This window comes from Taudactylus pleione, unplaced genomic scaffold (assembly GCF_031769625.1).
Source record: "Taudactylus pleione unplaced genomic scaffold, aTauple2 ptg000803l, whole genome shotgun sequence".
Taxonomy (NCBI): domain Eukaryota; kingdom Metazoa; phylum Chordata; class Amphibia; order Anura; family Myobatrachidae; genus Taudactylus; species Taudactylus pleione.
Window position 1 is genome coordinate 3,683,736 of NW_028285205.1, and position 25,986 is coordinate 3,709,721.

Below are 25,986 nucleotides of genomic sequence, written 5' to 3' on the forward strand. Positions count from 1 at the left end.
TACCTTGTGTCACGATCCGGTGCAAGTGTTCCTCTGTGGAGGACGGTGAGCTGGGGGGTTCGGGTGACTAGGAGAGTGACTGGACTAGGTCAACTAGTTGCTGCCAAACCCAGGTTTGGCGAGACCTGCCCAGAGGTGCGGAATCTAACTCACTTGGTGGTTTTCTCCAGTGACCCCTCCAATTGGGATTTGGTTTTGCTGCACCAAGTGAGCAGGTCGCGGCCCTCTGGACAGGTACCTGGGAATGGCAGAAGACTGAGACTATAATGAAAGCTATAACACTGGAGGTGAACGGAATGAATGAACTCTGGAGATGGATCTAAATGCTAGAAAACAGGGGAAGAATCTGGATGCTAGAATACAGGCATGGACTGGAAACAGTTAAATATCTAGGTGCTGATTAGTGCAAAAAACACAGAGTAGCATGGACAAAGGCTAATACTGGGAAAGCTAGAAATGCTGGTACTGATTGTGCTGGCTACACAGGCAAACATAGAGCAGACTGGACACATGCATAAACTGGGAATAATTACATATGCAGGTGCAGATTGCACAGACAAGACACAGAGAAAAGACAGGCATATACTGGGAAAAGCGAAAAGGTGCAGCTTTGAAACAAGCCTTTATCTCAGCTCCAGTCTTAAGACAACCAGACCTGAATAGACCCTTCTTGTTAGAGGTTGTTGCCTAATCAGAAGCAGTAGGAGCAGTTCTATCCCGGGCGATATGAAGACAACCAAGTGCATCCCTATGGGTTTTTCTCCGAGAAGTTCTCTCCTGTCGAAAGGAACTATGTTCTGTTCTACAAGTAAAGTTAAACTTCTCCACGGCCTATCACCCTCAGAGAAATGGATCCACAGAGAGGGTCAATCAAGATCTTGAGACCTTCCTAAGGATCTTCATGACATCATCCCAAGACAATTGGTCTGAATTGCTACCATGGGTAGAATTTGCACATAATGCCTCGTATCATTCCTCGACAAATCAAACCCCATTTCAAATCGTCTACGGTCTTCATCCTTGTATTCCTGAGTTTCGAGGCCTGCCTGCCTTTGATGTGCCAGCCATGGAGGATACTGTACAGAGATTTGCATCTAATTGGGCTCAGGTACGTTCTGATTTGGACAAGGTGTCCTCCCGTTACAAACTTCAGGCAGATAGGAGACGTGCATGCAACTTGGAGACCAAGTCTGGTTGTCCACCCGGAACATCCGTCTCAGAGTACCTTCGATGAAGTTTGCTCCCAGGTTCATAGGACCCTTTTCCATCACAGAAATAATCAACCCTGTGGCTTATCGCCTTCAGCTGCCTGCTTATCTAAAAATTCCAAACTCATTCCATATCTCCCTCCTAAAACCCCTAATACTGAACAAATTCCGCAAAGTCCTTCCTGTTCCCCCTCGCATCCAGACTGAAAGAGGCGTGGAGTTCTAGGTCTCTCAGGTCCTGGATTCTCGCATCCGCAGAGGATGATTGCAGTATCTCTTGGACTGGAAGGGTTACGGTCCGGAGGAGCACTGTTGGACCGATGCCCGAGATATCCATGCTCCCGCCCTGGTCAAAAGATTCCATACTGCTTATCCGGAAAAGCCTGGTGAGTGTCCTGAGGCCACGCATGTTGTCACTTTGGGCTGGTGAGGCCTGGTGGTGCTTCCATTCCACTCCGGCATGAGCGCCGCCATCTTGCTTCCAGTCACGTGACCTAATCGCCCAATCCTGGTTTGTCACATGCTCTCTCTGGCCAGTCACGGCACAGCACTTGGTATTTAGAGAGGTTCAGAGCCTCACTTCATTGCCAGTGCAACGTGTTTCTCAGCATAGCCGAGAGAGAGTTCCCTGTGCTCACCACCTGTTTCCTGTGAAACACTACCTGCTTGCCTGCTTCAACCCTGCTGGACTACCCTGCATCCTCCATTACCTTCCCCTTGCCTGAGTACCTGAGTCTGCTGTTCACCCTGCACCTTGCCTCCACTGACACTCTGCTGGATAATCCTTCCTCAGCCTGCATTCTTCCTTTCAGCCACTACACCTGATTTCTCCAGCCTGTCATCAACTGGACATTTCCCTATTAACCAGTCACTACCTGGACAGTTCCCATTGTCTGCCACTACCTGAACATTCTCTTTTAACCAGTCACTTCCTGGACATTGTTCATTGCCTGTCACTAACTGGACTTTTCCCATTACTTCACCACAGCTCCCAAGTGCACTTAGTGCTATATCTGGACTTTAGTTTTTGTCATATTCATGTCTATCAAACCACTCATTAAAAGTTCCACCCTTTCATTTAAACCTGCTTCAGTGTCTGCTCCTATCAACACGCCGGGCCCACAACAAAACCAGAACCTCACAGGGGATGATGGAGACAGGGAGAGTATGAGGCCCAAATAAAATAACTATATAGGGATTGTAGGAAGATAGGACCAACCCAAAATAAAACAAAAATGTAATGCATAACGGTGTAAGGGCATATTCACCTGATTTGGATGTAATTACTCTCAAATTAAATCCGAAAGTCTGCAGTTAAATCACATCTTATTTGTTTAATTTCAAAGCCATTGTGGTGGTGAATAGAGGCCAAAATCTGAAAATTCTGTCAATGTCCCAATATTGATGGACCTGACTGTATATAATAGCATTTTGGCAAAAACCGTGGGGAGGTCTGTAGAGGTACAGAACTGAACAAAAGCATCTCAAGTGCACATTTGCAACTTGCAGCAAAATAAATGGATTTGATGACTAGTTCTTAAGAAACTGCAAATATATTTACCAATTTTATAATTGCTTTAAAAAGCAGATACAAAGAATTATAATACTTCCCCCTAAGAAATGCAAATACCTCCCTCATACACAATGTTATGTATTTAGAAGAGCTGGGTTTAGAAGATTAGAAAGAAAAGAAGGGGAGGGGTTCTTTACAGTATGAAAATATATATTATGCTATAAGAAATAACTAAAGCTAAATATATTACTGCGAATGAATAATAACTACAAATGAGTGCACAATTAAAAAAAGATGTAAAAGATCAAAACCAATAAATTCTCCACTTCTCAATTCTAATCATGTTATATAAATGAGGCAGGTAGGGCCCAGAGCTGATCTAAGCTACAGCCATCTCCAGCTGCTGCCTGCATGCACTGTGATGTCACAATGCAAGTCATAGCCCTATATAAAGGATTCCCAGCTGCTGGCAGCCATTTTCTGGTGACATTTTGTGCTACATTGATACTCTCTGAGCAGATCCTGCTTTTATTAAGCAACTTTGGATAACAACTACCAAAAAGCACTTTGGATTACATCTTCCAAAAAGGTCCAAAACAACAATATCATCTTCAGAAATTGAATTTAAATAACATCTTCAGGTAAGGACTATATTACACGTTTTGGCCTGTCATCCTTACCTTTTCAGACACCTCTCTCCATTGAATCTGCAGTTTATAATTTACAAACAATAGATAAAGCAAATTATTAATCTAATGTGACGCTGCATAACTAAGATGGGTACACACTTGTCCAATCCTCGTGGGATCCAACTCCAGAACAGACTGTTGACACAATCCTACTGGAGTCCTGGTCACAGATTCAACACCCAATATATGCCTACACACCTTTTAGATTTTGCAGCAGATGTCAGATATACATTTGCTGAAACAATCTGCTAAAACTATATTTTCACCGTACACACTCTTCCAATCTTGTGCAGACCAGCTGCAGCTCACAGGGACGAATTGGGAGAGAACTCAACAAACAAGGATGAATTGGGAGAAAGAGTGATAACACCAAGTTAATCCTCCATGAAATTGAACTCCTTTACTCTCTGTTGATACCATAGAATAAAAAAAGAAAGAAAATATATGTAAAAGGTGTGTGTTTATAAAATTGTAGACCCTTATGGAAAAATACATAGGAGAAAATGGTAGAGAGATATAGACACAAATACATAAACATATCAGGGGGATGATGGAGACAGGGAGAGTATGAGGCCCAAATGAAATAACTATATAGGGATTGTAGGAAGATAGGACCAAGCCAAAATAAAACAAAAATGTAAGGCATAATGGTGTAAGGGGATGACAAAAAAATGCAAGGTGGCAAATTAAATATACAAATATACATATATAACAGCATTTTGTCAAAAGGCGGGGGGGGGGGGGCGGACTGTAGAGGTAACTGATAACATGTAGAAGATTATTACAGAGTAAAAGCATCTCAAGTGCACATTTTCAACCTGCAGCTAAATAGATGGATTTGATGACTAGTTCTTAAGAATCTAAAAGTAAATTTACCAATGTTCTAATTACTTTAAAAAGCAAATATAAAAGATACAAACAAAGAATTATAATACCTCCCCCTAAGAAACGCAAATACCTCCCTTATACACAATGTTATGTATTTAGAAGAGCTGGGGTTAGAAGGTTAGAAAGAAAAGAAGGGGAGGGGTTCTTTACAGTATGAAAATATATATTATGCTATAAGAAATAACTAAAGCTAAATATATTACTGCAAATGAATAATAACTACAAATGAGTGCACAATTAAAAAAGATGTAAAAGATCAAAACCAATAAATTCTCCACTTCTCAATTCTAATCATGTTATATAAATGAGGCAGGTAGGGCCCAGAGCTGATCTAAGCTACAGCCATCTCCAGCTGCTGCCTGCATGCACTGTGATGTCACAATGCAAGTCATAGCCCTATGTAAAGGATTCCCAGCTGCTGGCATCCATTTTGTGGTGGCATTTTGTCCTACATTGATACTCTCTGAGCAGATCCTACTTTTATTAAGCAACTTTGGATAACAACTACCAAAAAGGACTTTGGATTACATCTACCAATAAGGTCCAAAACAACATTATCTTCAGAAATTTAATTTAAATAATATCTTCAGGTAAGGACTATATTACAAGTTTTGGCCTGTCATCCTTACCTTTTCAGACATTGTATTTGCAGTTTATAATTTACAAACAATAGATAAAGCAAATTATTAATCTAATGTGATGCTGCATAACTAAGATGGGTACACACTTGTCCAATCCTCGTGGGATCCAACTCCAGAACAGACTGTTGACACAATCCTACTGGAGTCCTGGTCACAGATTCAACATCCAATATATGCCTACACACCTTTTAGATTTTGCAGCAGATGTCAGATATACATTTGCTGAAACAATCTGCTAAAAATATATTTTCACCGTACACACTCTTCCAATCTTTGGCAGACCAGCTGCAATTTACAGGGATGAATTGGGAGAGAACTCAACAAACAAGGATGAATTTGGAAGAAATGTCATAACACCAAGTTAATCCTCCATGAAATTGAACTCCTTTACTCTCTGTTGATAAAATGTAATAAAAAATGAAAGAAAATATATGTAAAATGTGTGTGGGGAGGAGGGGCTAATAAAAATATGGGTCCATATGGAAAAATACTTAGGAGAAAATGGTATGGAGGTATAGACACAAAAACATAAACATAAACATATCAGGGGGATGATGGAGATAGGGAGAGTATGAGGCCCAAATTAAATAACTATATAGGGATGGTAGGCAGATAGGACCAAGCCAAAATAAAACAAAAATGTAAGGCATAATGGTGTAAGGGGATGACAAATAATGCAAGGTGGCACATTAAATATATAAATATACATATATAATAGCATTTTGGCAAAAACCGTGGGGAGGTTACTGATAACTAGAGATATGCGCTGACCCCCGTGTTTTGGTTTTGGTGTTGCATCTGGATCTCCTCTGGCTTTGGATCTGGATTGGTTTTGCCAAAACCTCGCCTCCGTTTTGTTTTTGGCCATTACAGTTTCTGGATATTCATAAACCATACCAATAAAAATGTCAGGCAGCAATGGACCTCCAACCCACCCTTATGTTGTATTGATGAAACAGGACAGTTTAACAAACTAATCACTTCAGTGACAGGGACTGCCACTTGTGGCTGATTGGTTTGCTTGGACCCCCCACAAAACAAGCTGCCAATGCGCAGTGGACATTGGTGGCAATGATCCTATACACAAACTGGCTTTACAATACATTAGCTTAGATGTCATCATCTTCATCCCCATCAGTGTGTGCATCCTCCTCTTCTTCACACAATATTAATTAGTCCCCGCTGGAATCCACCATTACAGATGCTTCTGTATTTTTTGGACTTAATTGCTGGTAAAAGGTCTTCCTCGTGGAATTTGTGATCCATTTTAATGAATATCATCTTTTCCACATTTTGATGAAGTAACCTCATACGCCGATCACTGACAAGGTTCCCGGCTGTGCTGAAAACTCTTTCAGAGTGCACACTGGAGGGTGGGCAACTTAAATACAGCAAAGCCAATTTGTGTAAGGGACTCCAAATTGCCTCTTTTCCTGCCAGGAGGGAAACAGACTGAGTGACATGCCTATTTGGATGCTATCCCTAAAATAGTCATCCACCATTCTCTGAATGGTGACCGTATCAGACAAAGTCACGGTAGACATGTCACTCATTGTAGGCAGTTCTTTCAGACCCAACCAGATGTCATTAGGTTTAGCTGACTGATCTGCATCACCACCAGCAGTGGGTCTCTTAGAAAAATGTATTTTTTCCTGGCAGCTGCAGAAACTAAAACAGGAGATGCTGCCATGTCACGTGCCACTTGAGCTGACAATTTTTTCACCACCAGCTCTTTGCATCTTTTCAGATTTATGTCCGTCAGAAAGAAAGAAACAAGGTATGACTTAAACCTAGGATCAAGTATGGTTGCCAAAATATAGTGATCTGATTTCAAGAGATTGACAACTCTTGGATCCTGTCGAAGCAAATTAAGGGCGTGATCTTAGCGGAATCACTCCATTTCAGCTCCTCCTTCAGTTTCTCCAGCTGCTTTTGCAAAAGTCTGATTAGGGGAATGACCTGACTCAAGCTGGCAGTGTCTGAACTAACTTCACATGTGGCAACTTCAAAGGGTTTGAGAACCTTGCACAACATGGAAATTAGTCTCCACTGTGCTTGACTAAGGTGCATTCCCACTCCCTTCCGTAGTGTAGCCTTGGATGGCCTTTTTCTGCTCCTCCATGCGCTGAAGCATATCAAGGGTAGAATTCTACCTAGTTGCTACCACTTGCTTCAGCTGATGGCAGGGCAAATTCAACAGTTCTTGCTGGTGCTGCAATCTTCGACATGCAGTTGCTGAAAGTCGAAAATGTCCAGAAATCTTTCTGGCCACCGAGAGCATCTCCTGCACGCCCCTGTCAGTTTAAAAAAAATGTTGTACCACCAAATTAATTGTGTAAGCAAAACATGGGATGTGTTCGAATTCGCCCACATGTAATGCTCGCACAATATTGCTGACATTGTCAGAAATCACACATCCTGAGGAGAGTCCAAGTGGGGTAAGCCATTTTGCAATGATTACCCTGAGTTTTTCTAAGAGGTTCTCAGCAGTATGCCTCTTAGTAAAACCGGTGATACACAGAGTAGCCTGCCTCTGAATGAGCTGGCATTTGTTAGATACTGCTGTTGTTTGCACTGATGGAGGCAATACACCTACCCAGTGGGCTGTCACAGTCATGTAATCCTTAGTTTGCCCTGTCCCACTTGTCCACATATCTGTGGTTAAGTGGACAGTGGGTACAACGGCATGTTGGAGGACAATAATAAGGTTTTTTAATGTCCTTGTACAGATTGGGAATTGCTATTCTAGAGAAGTGGAATCTAGAAGGGACATGGTAGCGGGAACAAAAGACCTCCATCAACTGAGAAAACCCACTACATTAATGGCGGATACTGGATGCACATCCAATACCAGTATAACTGTTATAGCATCAGTAATCCGCTGCACAACTGGGTGTTTGCTGTCATACTTGCTCGCAAATGCAAAGGATTGTGTGACAGTCAATTGTTTAGTTGAAGTACTAAAAGTAGTCTTCTTCCTGGTCCCCTTCTGGGATGAAGATCCACTGACAGCAACAGCAGCAGTAGAAGCAGGCATAGTGCTCAAGGATCCTTCTGAGGAACAATGGATAGGAGAGGAGTCAGTCCTTAGGAAATTGGATTCAGGACTACGTCTGATCACGAATGAGGATGTTGATGATGATGCAGGTGTTGGTGGTGGAGATTGCAGGCTCTTGGATCCAGATAGAAGGGAACAGCTAGGTGACACTGGACTAATTTTTGTTCAGTTTTTTGTTCCCAAAGTTTCAGAATTTTAAATACCCTTTCCAATTTGATGAATGCACTGCAAGTGACGTAATGGAGGAGGTTCCTAGATGGTTAAGGTCCTGAACTCTACTCACTGTTACATGCAACGGTTGCAAATGGCTTGGCAAAGGTTGTCTGGATTTGGGTTGAAATAATTCCACACAATGGAAGTGGATTTTTTGGTCCCTTGCCCAGGCATGGCAACAATGGGATTTATCCCACCATGGGCAACAACTGTTGCCTGATTTACAGTTTTTACACAAACATCCTCCACAGCAACATCCTCATCATCATCAACATCCTCATCATCCTTGTTGTTATCGCCAACTACATGAATATCCTCCTGATGCAATTCCACAGAAGCATCCTCGATTTCTACATCAGCATGTTGACTTGTGCTGCTCATCCCCACATTGGCAGAGGGCACACAAATGGTGGAAGGAGGATCCTCTTCAAGTACAGTATTAGAAAGGTCAGGCTCACACATGTCAACCGCGGACACACTAGGACTCTCTTCTGGGATTAGTGATTTTTCGGAGCACACAGTTGGTTCCGGTGTCTTACTCATCTTAACAGTTTTAATTTATTTTGTACCTCTTCTACAAGCAGAAGGGCTTAAATCATCACTAGAGCCACCAGTCATAAATGAAGGCCAAGGCCTTATCCTTTCCTTGCCACTTCATGTAGTGAATGGCATATTGCCAATTTTTTGTTTCTCTAAAGCTAACTTAGCTTTAGATTTTTTTTTATTCTTTAACAGGGTTAAACTTGATTTTTTTTACATGGCCTGACTTAAGACCTGGTGCACCGGCCTTCACACATGACTTTGATGGCCTTGCATCGTCATCATGACTGCTGCCGGCAGCTACAAGACTGGTATGTGGATCCTGCTCTTCTGTCATGTGACTGTCCTCCATACTCACTGTGGTCTTACAGCAGTGTCACCAAGCAATTATAGCGCAGCTAAGTTGCAGCTAACGCACACAACCAACCACACACACAAAAATTTGTTTTTATTTTTTTCACACTGGGGGGGAAAGCACCCCTGAACAAGGCAGCAGCCCCTTGATAAATGAGACACAGGCAGTAAAGCACCCCTGTGCACCTACGTTGCTGGTAAGTGTGGCTAACATGCACACACAAAAAAAATATTTTTAGTTTTTTCACACTGGGATTGTGGCTAACACGCACACACAAAAATGTATTTTTCATTTTTTTCACCCTTGGGAGGGGAAGCACCCCTGAACAAGGCAGCAGCCCCTTGATAAATGAGGCACAGGCAGCCCAGCAACCCTGTGTACCTATGTTGCTGATAAGTGTGGCTAACACGCACACACAAAAAATTGTTTTTATTTTTTTCACACTGGTGGGGGGGAGCACTCCTGAACGAGGCAGCAGCCCCTTGATAAATGAGATACAGGCAGCACAGCACCCATGTGCACCTACATTGCTGATAAGTGTGGCTAATGCACACACAAAAAATAGTAAATTTACCGCCCAGTGTGAAAAAATAAAAACAAAGATCCGTGTTTGTCCCGATTTGCATTTTCAGGTGATAACATCACTTTTTTGCACATCGGGAATTTACTAAAGTCATGTGATTTAATGCCGCAAATTCGGCTATTTTGAACAATAGAAATGAACTCACCATCGGCTCAAATCAGAATTACTTTTCACTTTTTTAATACAAATCAGGAATTTACCATTATTCGTTTTGCTAAAGGCGCCCGTTTTACACTCAAATCGGGGACTCAATAGAAGTTTTAAATGCACCACCACCTGAGCTGTGAGTTGCCATCAAACATACACAAATCAGTGTGATTTGTGTATGTTTTGAATGGCAAGTGTGTTCTTAGGGTTAATTTAACATATAAACTTACGTGAGGTCTTCCCCCAAAAAGGCTAACCAGCACCGGACTTGCCAGCCTGTCCTGGTACGTATAATTACTGGGAACAAAATGAGTAGGGTTCCACCGTAAATTAGGTACCAGCATCAAGCTGCAGGGCCAGTCCTGGTTTTAATTATAGGGGGAAAACATTGTGTAGGGGTCCCCCTATAATTAAAACCAGCACCAGACCCTTTCTAGTGGGGGGCTGATGCCACAGCCAGGGGAGCCCTTTCACCAGGCACCCCAGCTGCAGTGCAGCCCTGGCCTTGGCTGATAGCCCCATGGGCGGTGGGTGGCGGGTTGATTGTAGGGATGAGCGGGTTCGGTTCTCAGAGAACCGAACCCACCCGATGTTTCAGGGATCCGGGGTGATCCAAGCCAAGCTCAGATCTCCCTGCCAGCCCTGGATCCCTCACCCGAGGCAAAACCTTGCGATGCCGCTGTCGGGTTGCAAAGTTTTGTATTCAGCGGGCTTAACGCTGATTGGCTGAGAGAGCCGTCTGTCACGGCTCTCAGCCAATCAGCGTAAAGCTTATTTAATATGCACACAGCAAGCAAAAGAAGATGGTGCCCGCCATCCCCCACTGCCTGACTCCACCGGCACCCCCCGCTTCCAACACCACCGGCACCCCCACTGGCAGCATCCCCCACTGCCAACACCACTGCAGTCGACACTGCCGGCACCCCTGCAATGCTGCTCATACTGAGGACACAGTCAGCGACCCCCACACTGCCGACACTGCCAGCACTCCCACACTGAGGACACCACCAGCACCCCTGCACTGCTGACACTGTCAGCACACATGCACTGAGGACACCGCTGGCACCCCCGCTCTGCCGACACCGCCGGAACCCTGCATTGAGAACACCCCTGCACTGCTGACACAGTCAGCAAACCTGCACTGACGACACCGCTGGCACCCCCGCACTGCTGATATCACCGGTACCCTTCACTGAGGACACTGCCAGCACCACAGCACTGCCATTCCATGTACTGAGGACATTGTCAGCAACCTCCGCACTGCTGACACAGCCAGCAAACCTGCACTGAAGACACCACTGGCACCCCTGCTCTGCTGACACCGCCGGTACCTTGCACTGAGGACACTGCCAGCACCGCAGCACTGCCATTCCATGTACTGTGGACACCATCAGCAACCCCGCTCTGCCAACACTGCTGTCACAGTAAGTGCACTATTGGTGTATCCAACCCACACTGTATAACACACTGTATCCGTGTTGGAAATTAGAAACTGAACTGCCACATGTTAGTGCCGGCCACTGTATCGCTTAGCTTAGTCAGCCAGCTAGCTGGATGCAACCTTTTGGCCTTAACTAGATGAAAAAAATTATATTGTGAGGTAGTTAAAATTGATTGGAAATGACTGGAAATATATGTTATTGAGGTTAATAATACTGTAGGAACAAAAACAGGCCCATTTAAAGTGATTTTAGCTGTTTTTATGATATTTTAAAATCCATATCCAAAACCAAAACCGAAAAACAAAACACCAAGGAAAAAAATCCAAAACCAGATTCAGATCCAAAACCAGGGGAGATCCAGATCCAAAACCAAAACATGAGGGTCGGCGCATATCTTTTGTGGTCCCCTTGTCCAAATTAGCCATCCAAGGACTTATTAAAACAAAAACATGAAAATCAGATCCACACAACAGATACCAACAAGGATGGTTGATATATACCAAATTAAATGCTTAGACGCGGCTTCTGCCTTTATAGAGCCGTATCTGAGTGTTCATTGGCTGAGAGAGGTGAGCCCCCGCCTCTCTCAGCCAATGAACGACTTCTCCATTGAAGTCACTGGTGGGAACCACAGAACAAACTTTAGTAATCTGCATCTCTCCATTGACTTGTGTAAGCGCCTCCAAATTGCCTCTTTTTCCTGTCAGCAGTTATTTATATCTCTTCAGATTTGTGGACCTTATTCAGAGCTGCTCGCAAAATGCGAGTACTCGCTCTGAATGAGGGTGGCCACTTCACATTTAAAATCCGGCCTCCTGGCCGCTCACTAAGCTGTGGGTGACCACCCATAGCTTTAGCAAGTGACCAGGTTGATGGTCGCGAAGGTGTCGACCATCGGGGCTTGCAACGAGACCCTTGTGGTAGGGTCTCGTCTGCCGCAAGCCCCAGTGAGCTTACAGCTCTAATAGACCCGGAAGCTCACCACTGACATCACGAGTGATGTCAGTGGGGCCTCCCCCAAATGGCAGGCGTTCCTTCGGGAACGCCTCCATTTGGCCAGCCACCCCCCCACCCCACCTACAAAATGGGTTGAGCTGTCGATCACCATCGACAGCCACCCCTTTTGTAGTGAGCCCCAGAGCGAGAGAATTTCTCTCTCGCACCGGGGCTTGAGCAGACGCAGTGCATAGGCGCTTGCGAGCGGGTCTGAATAAGACCTTGTGTCCATTGGGAAGAAAAAACAATGTCTTCACCCCTTCTGGGATGAAAATCCACTCCCAGCAGCAGGCATGGTGCTCAAGACACAATGTAAGACTTAAACCTGAAATCTTAAATGTTGCATTTGCTACTCTGTTCCGCTTGTCCACAATATCTGCTCCAGTTAAGTGGACAGTGGGTACAACGGCAGTTTGAACTGAAGGCCACTAACTATGTTTTTTTAATGTCCCTGTACAGGTGGGAAATACCTTTTCGGAAGGTTTGCAAAGGATTATTTAACAGTCAATTGTTTTTGGAAAGCACTCTTCCTGGTCCCCTTCTGGGATGAAAATCCACTCCTAGCCGCAGAAGCAGGCACAGGATTCTCAAGAAAGACACAATGTAAGGCCTTAAATCAGGGGTAGCCAACCTCGGTCCTCGAGAGCTACTAACAGTTAAGTGGAGTTAATTATTACAGTTGTGATTCTGTGAGGAGACCTGGAAAACATGCACTGTTGGTAGCTCTCGAGGACCAGGGTTGGCTACCCCTGATTTAAGGCCTTACGTTGTGTCTTTCTTGAGAATCCTGTACCTGCTTCACAGATCTTACACTTGTCCACATATCTTTGCTGGTTAAGTGGCATTTTGAGGCCACTAACTAACTATGTTTTTTTAATGTCCCTGTACAGTTTGGGAATTGTTCAATGTGGAAGCTTTGCAAAGGATTATTTTACAGTAAATTGTTTTGGAAAGGAGTCTTCCTGGTCACCTTCTGGGATGAAAATACTCTCCTAGCAGCAGAAGAAAGACTCAACGTAAAACCTTAAGGGGTAAATTTAATTTGCTAAAGTGAGGGTTTTTAGAAGTGAGTTTTAGAAGTGATATTGCTTGCCCATAGAAAATAATCAGATTCTAGCTATTATCTTCTAGAAAGTGATGTTAAGTAGAATCTGATTGGTTGCTATGGGCAACTTCACTTCTAAAACACACTTCTACAAACGACTCACTTTAGTAAATTAAATTTACCCCTTAATATCTTTGTACTGGTTAAGTGGCAGTTTGGAGGCCACTAACCATGTTTTTTTAATGTCCCTGTACAGGTTGGGAAATGCTATTAGAAGTCTTCCTGGTCCCCTTCTAGGATGAGAAAATCCACTCCCAGCAGCAGGCATGGCACTCAAGGATTCTTCTGGGGAAAGGACTGATGTGAATGAGTAAAATATTTTTTTGTAAATGCCTCCTCCCCTCCCCTTCTCACTCATAAATTTACTTCGGAATACATTTTTTTAATTAAATTTATTACCAAACCCTTCCTGTCACTGCCTTCGACTACATACATACTCCAACTCCTTTAGGCCTCTCTTGAATAAGAAAAACATTTTTTTCCTGATGTGCCATGTTGGAAGGTGAACTGCCACATTTTTGTGCCACCCACTGCTGCCGCATAGCTTAGTCAGCCAGCTAGCTTGGGCCTATACTGGATGAAAACAATATAGTGAGCTGTGAGGTGGTCAAAATTGACTGGAAATGAGTGGAAATAAATGTTATGGAGATTAATAATACTGTAGGAACAAAAGCAAGCCCATTTTATGTGATTTTAGCTGTTTTATGATTTTTTAAGAAAAAATCCAAATCCAAAAACAAAACCCGAAAAACAAAACATGGAGGTGAGGTTTTGCCAAAACCAATCCAGATCCAAAACCAGGGGAGATCCAGATCCAAAACCAAAACACGGGGGTCGGCGCACATCTCTAGTCTGAACTAACTTCACATGTGTCATCTTCAAAGGGTTTGAGAACCTTGCATAACACGGAAATTATTCTCCATTGCACTTGACTAAGGTGCATTGCCGCTCACTTCCCGATGTCATAGGTCGTAGTGTAGCCTTGGATGGCCTTTTGCTGCTCCTCTAGCTGCTGAAGCATATAGAGGGTAGAATTCCACCTAGTTACTACCTCTTGCTTCAGCTGATGGCAGGGCAATTTTAACAGTTCTTGCTCGTGCTGCAATCTTTGACACACAGTTGCTGAATGTTGAAAATATCCCGAAATCTTTTGGACCACCGAGAGCATCTCCAGCACGCCCCTGTCAAAAAATGTTGCACCACCAGATTAATTGTGTGAGCAAAACATGGGATGTGTTTGAATTCACCCAGATGTAATGCTCTCACAAAATTGATGGCATTGTCAGAAATCACAAATCCCGAGGAGAGTCCAAGCGGGGTAAGACATTTTGCAATGATTTCCCTGAGTTTTTCTAAGAGGTTCTCAGCAGTGTGCCTCTTAGTGAAACCGGTGATACACAGAGTAGCCTGCCTCTGAATGAGCTGGCATTTGTTAGATGCTGCTGCTGCTGTTGCTGTTTGCACTGATGGAGGCAATACACTTACCCAGTGAGCTGTCACAGTCATGTAATCTTTAATTTGCCCTGTCCCACTTGTCCACATATCTGTGGTTAAGTGGACAGTGGCTACAACGGCATTTCGGAGGACACTAATAAGGTTTTTTTTTAATGTCCTTGTACAGACTGGGAATTGCTGTTCTAGTGAAGTGGAATCTAGAAGGACATGGTAACGAGGACACATGACCTCAATTAACTGTTTAAAACCCATTGCATTAATGGCAGATACTGGACGCACACCTAATACCAGCATAGCTGTTATGGTGTCAGTAATCCACTATGCAACTGGGTGACTGCTGTCATACTTGTTCCCCATTGCAAAGGATTGTTTGACAGTCAATTGTTTTGCTAAACTACTAAAAGTGGTCTTCTTCCTGGTCTTCTTCTGGGATGAAGATCCACTCACAGCAGCAGCAGCAGCAACATGCGTAACACTCAAGGATCCTTCTGAGGAATCATGGAGGAGAGGAGTCAGTAATGCTTATGAAATTGGATGCAGCAGGACTACTTCCGATAATGATTGAGGATGTTGAAGATGCACGTGTTGGTGGTGGAGCCTTTTTTTGTCTTTTGCCCCGGCATGACAATGGGCTTTTTCCTACCATGGGCAACAACTCTTGCCTGATTTACACAAACCACATCCTCATCATCAACATCCTTATCATCAACATCCTCATCATCCTTGTTAGTGCCAACTACAGAAATATCCTCCTCATCTCCTAGTGCAATTCCACAGAAGCATCCTCGATTTCTACATCAGCATGTTGACTTCTGCTGCTCATCCCCACATTTGCAGAGGGCACACAAATGGTGGAAGGAGGATCCTCTTCAAGTACATTATTAGAAAGTTCAGGCTCACACATGGCAACCATGGACACATTTGGACTCTCCTCGGGGATCTGTGACTTTTCTGAGCACACAGTTGGTTCATGTGCCTTAGCGATTTACATTTTTTTGGCACTTCTACAGGGAGAAGGGCTTACATCATCATAAGATGCAGAACCACCAGTCATAATTAAAGGCCAAGGCCTTATCCTTTCCTTCTCACTTTGTGTAGTAAATGGCATATTGCCAATTTTTTGTTTCTCTGCAGCCAACTTAGCTTTTAATTTATTTTTCTTTAACACTGAAAAACATTGCTTGTTTGATTTTAAATGCCCATACTTAAGTCCTTGGGCATCGGCCTTCATAGTTGACGTTGACTGCCTTGCATTGTCATCATGACTGCTGGCAGCAGCTGCAAGACTGGTATGTGGTTCCTGCTCTCCTCTCATTGATCGTCCTCCATATCAACAAGCTCACACTGTGGTCTGACCCGCAGTGTCACAGAACAATATTTTTGTTAACACTGGGGAAGAGCACCCCTGAACGAGGCAGCAGCCCCTTGATGAACAACACAGACAGCACCCCTTCTTTATGGACAACAAAGCACCCCTGCCGAGTGTGGACAGACCATCTACAGTGCAGAATCTAAAATACGTGGACGATAAACTGCGGTCTGGCCGGCAGTGTCACCAAACAATAATAGTGCAGCTAAGTTGCTAATGCACACACACAAAAAAAAGCACTGTTATTTTTTTAACACTGGGGAAGAGCACCCCTAAATGAGGCAGCAGCCCTTTGATGAACAACACAGACAGCACCCCTTCTTAATGGACAACAAAACAACCCTACCAAGTGCGGACAGACCACCTGCAGAATCACAAATACGTGGACGATAAACTTTGTCTAACTGGCAGTGTCACCAAACAATAATAGCGTAGCTAAGTTGCTAACGCACACACACACTACAAAAGAAGAAAAAAAGCACTTTTATTTTTTTTTACAATGGGGAAGAGCACCCCTGATTGACAGAGCACCCCCCCCTGGACAACACAGCACCCCTTTTTGGACTGCAGCCCTAGCCCCTTGATGGACAGGACAATAACACAGCAGCAGCCCTTATGTATAACACAGCAGCAGCCCCTTGTTTGACAGGACAAGTGACACAGCAGCTGCAGCACCCACTGAAGCCACCCTTTATATACTGCAGCCCCAGCCCCTTTATGGACAACACAGCAGCAGCCTTCAGCCCCAGACCCCAACAGGACAAGTTGGACAACACACTAACACAGACAGTGACAGCAACTCATCTGTTCAGTTCACCATCCACACCAGGAGTGATGAAAATGGCCGAGACTTTTATAGAATCCAAAACCCGTGAGAATCCGACAGTGGAAGCATGACGTTTAGCCTCGTTTTGAGATCCGAGTCAGATGGGAAAACCCGAGCGGACTCGGATCTTGCTTCGGATCTGGAAGTTCGGGTGGGTCCGGTTCTCTGAGAACCGGACCCACTTATCTCTAGTATAACTATAAATGTGTCATTGTGTCTAATAGTCAAATCATCATGGAAAAGTGTAGAATATATGCAAGTTTTACCGAACAAAAACATCTGCACAATACCTCATGGAAACAAAATTTTCTTTCTAGATACATATATATAATCTTTAATGTTATAGTAGTAAGTCCTTCAAACAGCTGCGCTGCAATGCATCTAATCAGTTTGCGGCACTAAAAACCACAAATGTTCGTTTAATATCAGCTACAGCTCTGCTTAACCCACAGTATAACACAGAGTAACTTTTCTCCCGACACAAGGGGAGGGGGAAGCAGACTAGAGTTAACTGACAATTGTTTAGGCCCTGTTATCTAAATTTCACAATCTTTTAAAGCAAAGAGTTGTTTACCCATAGTAGGAAACCGGTAGATTTTTTGTTATTACGAATGTTACCACTTTGCAGTGGTCCGTGGCTTATATTTCAGATATAGAAGAAAGATAAAATGTATGGTTAACTGAGTTTTAAAAGAAAAAAAAATCCTATTGTGATGAGGGGAGACAGGTTTTCTGTTTTACTTTATTTTTTATTTTTTTTAAAAAAGCAATGTGGCCTTTATTTCACAAATTAAATTAAATTATTTTACAGCAATACATGGCCTGTCTGGAGATGTAATTTCTGTGGTTGCAGACTAAAACATTACTAATTATAGCCATAATGGGGTCATTGTGAGCCTCTCTCCAGTTCAAACTGGTCAGATGGGATGTTAGTTCTGCCTTGTAATGAGGAACACCAGGAGCTATTTTTAAAATGAAATCAATTCTGTTCCAGGTAATAACAATTCACAGGCAATTATTATTTATTATTATTTAGCAAAATTACTGCCTTTACTAAAAATACAGAAACCACAAAGAACTTTTTTTTGGAGCTGGCTTCCTTGGAGAAAATATTTTGTTCCAGTTAATCAGCTTTGCATGTAACTGCAATAACTGTGTCCATGTACGGAAATGTTTTTGGAAGTGTGTGTGTACTGTGCACAGATCAAAATCCCTCAAAACTTAATGAAATTTATAGCAAACAACCAGTGAAAGTGGTATTACATATATATATAAATAATTCTAAAAGCAATTCCTTGAAGTAAAATGCGGCAGCAGTCTTTTTGTGGGATCCGTTTAGCAGACGGGTGAAGAATTGCTGTGAGTAGAGATAAAAAGACATGCGCCTAATAGCATAGTATTTTCAATGAATGACTAAAGTGCTCAAAATAAATTGTGTGTATCAAATAAAAATGGTTTCAAAAGCTTATCTGAAATCCAAACGTGTTTCTCTTTATTGGAGGATCTGGGATCTCAGTGTCATCAGCTGGGACTCTTAAAGGGGCTCGAATGGGCCCAAAAAGACAGAGGTATATATGGTGTAGTACTTCTTGATAGAGCAGTGTGGATATGACTACAATGACTGCATACCAGATAATAGTATGGTGATAGCCCGTAGAAATTTATTTCTTGGAATTTTCCTTCTTGTGTCCCTCTAGTATTCCATAGATGTAAACCAGGTTATCAAACGGCAGGCTTCAAGTCAAAGGAGATCATCCTTCATAAATACTTAATGAATGGTACTTATTATGGATACAAATAGCAATGAGAGTACTACATACAAACAGGAAATAAAAGTTTTTCTAAAAAAAGAAAAAAATTGCCTTTCCTGTTTGTATGTAGTGGTCACACTGCTATTTGTATTCATAATAAAAACCATATTTATATATATATATATATATATATATATATTTACACATGACATGTAAAACACTGCATAATATGTATAGAAATATTATATAATAATTATCCAAATATTTCTATTTACAGGTTTGCAAAACATTAGTGAATCAAAATAAAATAAGTGGTTTCTCTGTCTCACCATCAATTAACTGCTGACCTGAGATAAGATGACAGAGCTAGACAGGGTGACCTGTAGGTCGTCCAAATAATGTCTCTTGTTTCCTGTTCATAATTTTTGCTCTTTTTATCTATCAGTTATTAGAAATAAAAACTGTATGATAAACTATAATATCTGTTCTTCGTGTACATTGTAACTATCAATATTTTAAACATTTTTAAAAGTTATATGTTTATATATGTATGTGGATAATCCATATTTCAAACATGTGGAATAGATTTATGCTACAATGTTCAGTAATTAAGTATTCTAATTACCATTAATTATCTAGTTAAAATCATTATGCTGCATACTAAAATGTAATGTAATAACTCTGGATACTTGTAATCGAGCTTTGGCCTGAAAACACCTGTAGACGATGTATGTAACCGGCCGACGCACAATGCGATGAATTAAATATTGTGCGGTCATTTGACACTGCACGATCTGGTAAACAGCTGCACAATATGCCAGGTTTGATTTGAAGAGCAGAGCTTTCTTTTCATCATCTGCAACCATAGTAACAATCATTGTTGTCAATGTATGTATGGCTTTAAATAGCGGCAACAGTGTGGGTAAGTGCTATTTAAATTTCTGGTTCTGTAAAAGGCAGTTCACAGAATAATAATTTTAACAAGAAAATATCATTTTTGAATGGAGTTACCATTTAATGATACAGGGTCATACAATATATGAGAATGACTATAATAATGTGTATAGAAACATCATACCACTTTTATTCTGCATAAATGTATTAAGACATTGGGCATCATTCAGAGATAGGCACAACTCACATGGCTGCTGTGTTTTTGGATGCAGCAGCAATGTGAAAATATGCTAATGCAGCAGGAGACGCCTCCTGACAGCATCGCAAATCCAAAGACGCGACATTGGATCACCATTGCGACCATCGGTTGCCATCTGAAAAAGCTAAATTCTACTCAGAATGCCCATCTTATGGGCGTAGCCAAGGCCAGGAAATCTGCGTCTTCTGACACAGATCCTGGCCTTGGCACTCCCAGAAAAGGTGGCGATACTCCTCTGTTTCCGAGAACGCAGGGCGGCGCCACCCCCTTGCGGCCCCCAAGCGGCCGCAGCCTGTCAATCAGAATGCTGCCTGGAGACAATTCGAGGAAACTCACAGATGGAGGCCTGCACATGTGCACTACACATTCTGCTCATGTGCAGCCCTCCCACATCTCTGCTTACATCTCTGAATGAGGCCTATAGTCAAGAAGGAGATAAAGGCAGTTACTGGATTTTTATTTGCAAAGTAGGACCAATGCCAGTTAATACCCCTTTTACACCACAGCTAAAACCCGGGTTATTGGCGGATTAACCTGGGTTGCTGCTAGGTGTGAAAGGGGCCGGGGGTGACCTGCAAACCAACCAGGGTAGTTTGCATGATTTAACACAGGAAAAAAAAATAAAAAATGGCAGCTCTCAATCAATCTAGCAGTACTAATCAGGTGTATGAAAGGGAAGGGTCATACTAAGTAGAAAAAGGAGGGGGTTTAACATATATTTCACATATATTTTAATCCCTTTTTTCAACACTTATTACTTAGTCTTATACATCTATACTTTACACTGCACTGTCACTCTTTTTCCATTTTCGTGTGATGCCCTGGGGGGGTCCTGGGCTGGACGTTTTTCGGGATGCACTGCACCCCGGACATGAACCCCTTAGTGTTAAGGACTGCTAGTGACAGAGAAGCCGTGACGTGGCCTAGCAGCTTCCCATGTATTTGCAAATGCATGCAACCAATATCTCTGAATTTCTATGACCATATAGTCTTCATATACTGTTGCAAGTATTATTCAGTGTGCTGAGGAACAATAGGGGGTTAAACCCCCTCCTTTTTCTACATGATTTAACATGGGAATGACCCGTGTAACCCTGCAGTGTAAATGGTTAACCTGGATCATCCGACCTGGGTCCCGTTTACATGATGGTGATTTCCGGATTTTTCGGTGCTTGGAGATGATGTCATCTACAAGCGCCGCTGTGTGCAGTGTGAACAGCGCCGGCTCAAGAATAACCTGGGTCGGCGCCACGGTCTGAAGGGGTGCTGTCTCTGGTCTGACCCGTTTTGAAACCCTGTTCCAAAGACCGGTCAGACCCGGGAATTTAGTGTAAAAGTGCTATAATTCTGTAGTTCATGCAATCAGTCATTATCTATGGTGAACAATCTGCTTTTTTTATGTGTTTTTTTTATAGCTCTGACAGCTTCTCAAAAGGTATACATTTATATTTGTGAGTGTTAGTAGTTGCTCTTGCTGAAAGCTGCATTTTAGGTGTCTTTATGCAAGTCTAAAGAGTAGAATCAATTTTGTCTTGCCTCCCAAATGGATACAATGTGTCAGGCACATTAATTAGTTGAAACAATATCAAGTGCTGTCTAGTAAATCATTTGGTTCAGCAAATGTTATTGCTACAATTGCACGTTGGTGTCCGGGCAAAACTGCTAACAAAACTATTCTGCAGCAATAAGCATCTGCAAAGTGCTCTCCATGGAAGCCTGTCATTGATTAGCTTTCAGGGATAATGGCTTGAAGAGCTATATTTGGGATTCTCCAGTTTTACACCCTATGTAAATCCTGAAACTCTGACAGAGCAACAGTCAGGGAATGTATTTGGCTGCATTTTTCTATCTAAAGCTCTTACAAATAGCAGTAAATACAAATGGCAGAAATATAGTTACAGCAATACAATATACTAAGTGTGCTAGGAAAAGGGACATAACAGGGAAATTATACAGGGCTCAGATAGGAAATGGGAGGGTGACATAGAAGTGGATAGGTGGGTGACAGACATGTATAAAGTGCAGGTGGGCAGTAGGTGAAAAGTGTCAATGTGCCATGATGCAAGAGGGAAGCTGAGAGTGTAGGGTATAGGGCTTGGAGGGTACATGCTGTCTCCCCATACCCATAGTACACAGAGCATAGCTACCACAAGTACCCAATAGCTGTCTCAAAATAATAATATTTATATATAAAGAAAACCTGTCACCAGGCATTCCGATCCTTTTATCTACATAGAGAACTGAGAGTATTCTATTAACCCATGAGAGCATTTATTCCAGTGTGGATCTTTATTAAGACCCCATTGAGCCCCATGCAATGTTTTGGGTCTCTTTCCTTCCATGTATTAAGAGAGGTTACAGTAATCCGGGTCCCACTGGACCCTATGTGAGAGCCTAGGTTGCCTAATGGATATTCCGACTCTTGGTCTGATTCAGAGATGGGCAGAATTGGAGAGCCGCACACAAGCACCTGTGCAAATCCATCCATCTCAGACGCAAATGCAGAAGGAGGTGTCAGACACTTTGCTGCCTTTGCAATCCCAGGCTGGGATCACCATCGCGGCCGGTCAGGCTGCACGAGCTGAACAGATGCTCACCTATCCTTAAAATTATTATATACAGCATTTTTGAATGTATCCAACCTTTCTACAACCAAGTAGTGATTTATGGGAGCCAGCGCACCCTAACTATGGTGGCGATTCTATGTATATGGCCAGTGACATGTACAGATATGATGGAATATTAACAATGTGTGAATAGCTCAGTCTGTACCAGTGAGTCACAGGACAGCTAAATGAATATACTCATGCTCTTTATTTAAAAACTGCAAGTAACATATAATCAATAATGTACTTAATAATGAAATGAGAGTATCTATTAATGAAATGTACCTCTGCATCAGGCTTGACCCATAGAGAGCTTTATTTAAAGCCAATACAACAGGACGTGCACACCTATGGGTAAAAATGTATTGTATCATTGGGTGCACCAGAGTATGGGGGCTGCCAGTCATGAGACTAAAGCTAGGTACACACTATATGATATAACAAACGATGCGACAGTCGTCCCAATTTCATTAGTTCCCAGTACACACAATATAGAGTGTATGCACTATGCAATCTTCTAACTACGGCATGATATTATGTGGCAGGGGATTGTATCCAATTAATCCTTTCACCTGTACATTAAGTGCGGTTGTGCGTACAAGATGCGCATCACATTGTACATTGCATCGTCCCATCATGCAGTGCAGCAGATGGAACGATGCGATGATCGATGGCCGGGAATGACGTACTGGGCATACACACTATACGATGTGTGCAATATATTGCCACAATCTGTGTTGGAACTATATATTGGACGATAGATCGTATAGTGTACCCAGCTTTAGGGACATATTCAATTACCCGCAGAAAAATCTTACTTTACCGCGGCATGAGTTAATGCAGCTATCACACAGTAATTTAACTTAGCGTAGCTATGTACGCTGCCATTTACTGCAAAATCCAATTGTAAAAAGTGGTTGCATGGTAATTTTATATGATAGCTATGTTAAGTGTAGAGAACAATAGGGAAATCAGCCTGTACCCCAAAAGAGTGCAAACTAACATTGGCTATAGAAGTATATTAGTGGTTGAAAGCAATTGGGGCTCTTAAAAGATATGAAATGGCTAATTATTTTGCATTTTTTAAGAACATTGAAAAAAGATGGAAAGTGTTTTTCAGCAAATTATTCATTTCTTCTGCATAAGAATTCCTGTAAGTTGATGTTTGTGCAATTTTAAGCCACTTTTAAAAATGTGTTAAAAAAAACCTGTAACTCCCACCTGCAAACCTAAAAACACCTGTGTTATTAATACAGCATCCGCATATACCTGTTCCACATTATTTAACCCATTATTCTGCATTTTGCAGAATATCACCCCAAAATTGACATGTCTTTAGTAGTCAAATTAAGCTAATTAAAAAAATTCCAATTAATTATTAAAGTCTATTTAATCATTGGGGAGAGATGGGGGGTCCCAGGGTTTCTGAACCAAGTCTCAACATTTTTACCTTAAAATAGGGCTTTTCCCAAACTTTTCACCTGCTGAGGGAATGCGAGAAAAAAGTTGAATTTCCTATGGAAAGTTAACACCGCTAATAGGATAGCTAAAAGCTCTCCATCCAGCTAAAGGCCGTATTCAATTAGTTTCGTACCCACAATAAAGTTTTGAATGCAGACATTGTGTGTTTTAGACGTGGAAACTTATCGTGCGCGCCCCGCTATTTGCCCTATTCAATTCCAAACCATGCAAAAACGAGACCCGGCAAATGTTAAACAGGTGGAAAGTGCTGTCAGAAGTGGTGAAATCAGCCTGTACCCCGCAAAAAGATGCACTGATATTGGGGATCAATATAGATGAGTACTAATAGCCCTAATAAAGCTATTTGGGGTCCTTAAGTTTTGACAGTTGCTTGCTATTAGCGTCCTTATAAAAGTGGTGAAGAATGGCATTAAGTAGTATTTTTTGGGTGAAAATAAGTAGTCCTGTCAAATTTGGGGTACTTGAAAATGGGTGCTAGTCTCTAAAGCGAAGTTAAAGAAAATGTTAAAAACGCTCCTGTTGCAAGCACCTGCAATAAAAAAACACCTGAGCCATCCTTGCAGACCCCCAAAAAGTCTATTTCGCCAGTTTTTATGCTTGTCCCCCCACTTTTTACTTTTTTGCCCCCAAAATGAAAGTACTTTTTTGGGGTGTTCTTAAGTTTTTTTCTGGGACTTTTTGACACAATTGTCCATTGGGGGGCTGACCCAAGGGTTCTGAGTGGTTTCCCCACCTTTGCACCACAAAATAAAAATTTAGCACTTTTTTCACCTGCTATTCAGAGGCGAATCATTTTCACCTATTACATTGCATTGAGTTTCTGCGTACGCAAAAAGCGGCTGGAATTGAATACGCAGATAAGTTTCCTCCATGCGAAAAGCCGAGTTTGGCGATACTTTTCGGTGGATCTCGGCTTTTTGCATCTAATTGAATAAGGGCCAAAATTGTATTCAAACTGCACTGATCTGAAGGCACAGGCTGATATATACCAGTTGGGGGACGACGGACAGAGCTCCAACAGAAGAGCAGTGAGTGGGAGGATCAACTGTCACACTGCACCTACACTGACAGTTACTCATTTCCTCCCAGCACATTTTCATATGCCATGCTCTCCTATGTTGGTCTGCCATGTAAAAAATGATGGGTGCAAATGTACTTCTAGGTCCATCCTTCAACCCAGGCAACGCCGGGTATCACAGTCAGCAATTAATATCACACTAGACAATAGCCGAGACAAAATGAGAATGATATGACACTTACTTGCACTATGGCAGGTGCAGTTTCTCCGTCTGACCATGGCCATCTATGCTTTGCCTGTGCATCTAGGAACCCAGCCGTTTGCATTGACACACCCGCCACACTCCCATAATATGCCCACTGTACGGATCTTTTTTGCGTGCAGTAGTAGCCACCTCCCAGGAATGCCCATCACTTTTCTGCCACACTTTTTATACCGTCTATTCTGATCGCAACAGCACCTTTTGTGCACACTCTGTGTAGCACATGCGCCATAGTAGGTTTCGGATTTTTTGGCGTAGTTAGAAATAATTGCTCATATACATGAAAATCTGCATTGCGTGCAGATTGTATGTGACTCAGAATTAGGCCCTGACTGAAATGATCCCATATCTTATCAAGCACTTCCAACAGGAAAAATATATATATTTTTTTCCATAAATACAAAACAGATCCACTACATATTATTAACTTTTATGTGACAATCTCAGACATTTTTGTAGCACTATGATTCAACCATCTACCAAACTTTAGAGACTATTTGGTGTATCCAGAATACTTTTACTACAGGAAACCTGAGCATCCCTCAAATCCTAAACAGCTTTCTTACTTGGAGCAGAGACTTATACTATAAATATACCACAAATATGATGCAACCTGTAGACTGATATTGACTATCTCTGTATTGAATTACTATAATTATTATAAAATTGTTATTTTTACATAATTG